The sequence below is a fragment of the Aedes aegypti genome, chromosome 2, assembly GCF_002204515.2.
Source record: "Aedes aegypti strain LVP_AGWG chromosome 2, AaegL5.0 Primary Assembly, whole genome shotgun sequence".
NCBI lineage: Eukaryota > Metazoa > Arthropoda > Insecta > Diptera > Culicidae > Aedes > Aedes aegypti.
In genome coordinates this window covers 281,107,803-281,112,068 of record NC_035108.1, presented here as the reverse complement: position 1 = coordinate 281,112,068, position 4,266 = coordinate 281,107,803, and the positions used below count along the sequence as shown (strand labels likewise).

The following is a 4,266-nucleotide window of genomic DNA, read 5'->3' as shown; positions in this document are numbered from 1 at the left end:
AAAAATTATGAAACATAAGAAAACTCATGTTTTTGTATTTGTTATCGCTTGTGCCACTATAGGAACACATGTGCCTATAGTAGCACTATTCCTAATTTCTGTTCCTATAGTAGCACTAGCCTCACGGAATAGGCAAAACACAAATCAAAACCGTATTTTTACAAAACTTTTATATTTTTCCTTTGAAGTGTGGATCAAAAGCGTTCGATTGATGTAAAAAAGTTCCTAATTTATCAACTGTTTTGTTTAATAACAAAATAGTTTCTGTTAGTAGTGCTACTATAGGAACAATAGGTTAACTATAGGTGCAAGGGAGCTAAAATTTTAAGCAAAACTATTTATTTCGATCATTTTTTGAACAAAATCGAGCTGTATGTCAATGGTACTTAGATAAATAGCTACTGATCTTCATGTCAAAAATTATTTTGCTACGATTACCAGCGAAACGGCCGTAAAAAGCCACTAGTGCGACTATAGGGGACCGTCCACTAAGGGAACGCCAACCCTACAGATTCCTACACGGGAAAAAATTCTGTGGTAAAAATAACTGTTTTAGCTGACTACGCCCTGGGAGGGAGTCACCGATACTACACACGAAATATGACACAACAATTTTCCAAATTGCAAGATAACTCCCGCTCACCAACGACAATCAAGGCAGGCTTGGGGAAAATCGCTAGTTTTCTTTTATTGTGTACCTTCGATCTTTCTGGACAAACTTGGAAAAAGGGCCATAGTTTTATGTGCATTCAATTTTAATGATGATTGGAAAACAGTAAAAAGATGCGTGTTTCATTACTTTATATTCGATCAAATTAAAAGGTACTATCGTGGCATTGCTTTTGGGTGTTGCAGGAATTGATTTTCAACCGACTGTTGTCAACTTTGTTGGAATGCAAACATTTGTTTTGATCAATTACGCGCTTTTATCAAGTTTGTCCATTCTTAAAGATATGGGCTCACAGTGACAGTTCGTGACAGCAGAATCTCGGCTCACTATGACGTACATAAATTTTGTATCGGTTTCTGCCTCCCAGACTACGCCCATTCTTAAAACTACCATGGAAATTCAGACCAATTTACTATGTTTACGGTACACCCCACCGCATTACCGCTACATTTGACAGAAATAATCTACAACAATCTGATTCCAACTACAGACATGGTAAAATCAAGCGCATTTCTGGTCTGCTGAAATTTGCCGGTGCGAGCGCTTAAGTTAACACCCTTGTTGGGAATTTGCCCAACGTTTAACTGCACAGGGTTGGTTTCCGAATTTATAATACCACAAAAACGACCGGAGACGTAGGATTTACGTTTGCAAGTGGATATTATTATATTCCTGTAATTGATTTTATGTGTGTTAGTTTACATGTTTTTGCCTTAACTAATGAATGTCGATTTAGTGTTTTTAGAAATATATGTTTGTCATTTGTGACTTACGTTTAGTCCCGTTGTGCGATACTTGCTGCTGAACAATGTTTCAATGGTCATGCGAGCTTCGATCTGCTTGCCTGTTAACCAAAGATTATCCGTTATAGGTTCAAATATGCGTACTAAACATCCTTAGTTTAAGTATTTCAATAGTATTTTAAGTGTTTAAATTTACCTTTGCATGTAGGTTCTCAATGTGAATAGATTTAGGGTTATGGTAATGCACTTTGTAGGCTTAAGGTGACACTGTAGATAAGATTTCAATAATAAGGCACAACTTCCACGTAGTTCTTAGAATAAACTATTAAATACCTTAGGTGAAATGAGTTCAATTGCACTATTTCAAATAGATTTCAATGTAAATAATAGTAAATAAGTAAAGAAACTAGGGAAATTAATGCAGCACTGACAGAATGATGTTGTGGTTTTCACAGTAACTCTTTCTTTTGTCCCGAAATATCGTCGAATGGTGACGTTCTATAAACGTCTTCATGGAAGGTATCATACGCTACCTGTGTACAATAATGTGTGTACGAATTAAAGAGACTGGATATGATGAAGAGGCGCGCATATACATAAGGGTGTACTCAACACCCCTAAAATGGTAGTTTTTACCGCACAATTTTTTTGCGTGTAAGGACTGGGCACAGCTGATTGACAATATAACGTGGACTAATCCTATTGCCGTTGTCGAAATAAATCAGGGAGAATTCGTTCAAAAGTTTGGATGGAACCTATTACAAGCGTCCCAAGAAAAACGCTGTTCAGATTCCGGTGCGGTTTAGTGACATTGCACATTGGTCCCAAAGCCATATCTAGGAAGACAAAAACAATTGCGCCTAAACCGTCAATTTTAGATATATGGTGTCTTCGGCAAAGTTTCTTCATATTTCTCAGACATTTTTTTCAGAGATGTGAAATTAGCGTGGCCCATACGGTTTACGAGATCAGCACATAAACTTTTTTGCTGACGCATTTAGGACTACACAATGTTCTACAATGATTTAGAACAATCGATTTGGAGCAACTTTGCCGAAGAACCCAAATTTCTATCTTTTATGGTTCGCGAGTTATGATTTTTTTTAACAAAAAAGTTAGGGTGGTACTGAAAAATCAGTTTTTTCTTGATAACTTCTCATACGATAATTTCTCGCAAAAACTTTGTTCCGAGCACTTTTAGAACTTTTGATTGCGCAACTTTTTGCCGAAAAAACTAATGTTCTATCTCTTATGGTTACAGAGTTATCGAAAATTTTCTTCGAAAAAATGGTTGTTTTCAAATGCCGATATCTCCGAAAGGCGCAAACGGATTTTCAATCTTTTGTCGGCATTAGAAAGATTATCTCTTTCTCTGGTTATGGTGAAAAAAACTGTGAGGACGTTTTTTGTTTGAAAAGATTGACAAAATTTTGAAAATAATATGTTTTTTAACCGAAAATTGTCCATAACTTGAAAAATATTCGAGATAGCTCTTTGGTACCTTCAGCAAAAATGTGCAAAATTGAAAGTACTGAAAGTGCTTCATACAAAGTATTCATGAAAAATTATCGCTTTAAGATATATTCACCATAATCCGAATTTTATATCATAAAGAAAGCGAAAAAAGAGATATTTGCTGGAACAACCGGAATAACTGTATGTAAAGTCATTTAAAATTGAATATATATGTAATGAAATAAGATCGATCACAATAAGCGAAATCTAAGGAGTTAGGGAAATTTAGTTGCTGAAGCAGTTTTAACAGTGATCCATGGAACATTTATCCATAAACGAAGTCTTTTTATTTCACGCGACATATTGTTTGTCCAGCTAATCTATGCCGTGGTTGGTTATAAATTGCTACCGCTTCGGCTTACTAAGCAGAAGGTCATGCGTTCAATACCGGTCCCGTTTATTATATTATCATTTCTAAACGATAACAAAACGTATACTTTGAAGAATTCCTTCAAATTGCCAAAACCTTACTTCCCGTGATATCCTCCCATAGAAATATAGAAGTATCTGCAATTATTCTTTCTGGGCATCCAACTTATCCCATTCAATTCAATTAAATCCAATAAATTTGCCACAACGAATAAGTCAGGGCAGCATTCGCCTGTTGAAGAATGCATGAATCTTGAACAAGAGCCAGATATAAATTCCAAATATCTGTCTAAGGTAACGAACCAGAAGGTGGGCCTTGATCACTTGAAAACTGCTTCAGCAAATAATTTTCCTTTTTTCAATTCCTTAGATTCCGCTTACTATGATCGATATCAATACATGTGTATTCAATTTAAAATGACTTTACATACAGTTATTTCGATTGTTCCAGCAAATATCTCTTTTTTTCGCTTTCTTTACCATATAAAATTCGGTTTATGGTGAATATATCTTAAAGGGTTGATTTTTTATGAATGCTTTGTATGAAGCACTTTCAGTACTTTCAATTTTGCACATTTTTGCTGAAGGCACCAAAGAGCTATCTCGAATATTTTTCAAGTTATGGACAATTTTCGGTTAAAAAACATATTATTTTCAAAATTTTGTCAATCTTTTCAAACAAAAAACGTCCTCACAGTTTTTTCACCATAACCAGAGAAAGAGATTCTTTTTCTAATGCCGACAAAAGATTGAAAATCCGTTTGCGCCTTTTGGAGATATCGGCATTTGAAAACAACCATTTTTTCGAAGAAAAATTCTTATAACTCTGTAACCATAAGAGATGGAACAGTAGTTTCTTCAGCAAAAAGTTGCGCAATCAAAAGTTCTAAAAGTGCTCGGAACAAAGTTTTTGCGAGAAATTATCGTATGAAAAGTTATCAAGAAAAAAATGATTTTTCAGTACCACCC

The 4,266-nt window shown here is 35.0% G+C and overlaps 1 long non-coding RNA gene across 1 annotated transcript; it reads right to left on the bottom strand.

Annotated features, from left to right (window-relative positions):
- Nucleotides 1-1,388: 1,388 nt before the first annotated feature.
- Nucleotides 1,389-1,886, bottom strand: LOC110676618. The gene is made up of 3 exons (XR_002500569.1): nt 1,747-1,886; nt 1,610-1,680; nt 1,389-1,514 (listed from the first exon to the last, which is right to left on the bottom strand). It is a non-coding gene; the product is annotated as an uncharacterized LOC110676618 (long non-coding RNA).
- Between the last annotated feature and the right edge of the window lie 2,380 nt (nt 1,887-4,266).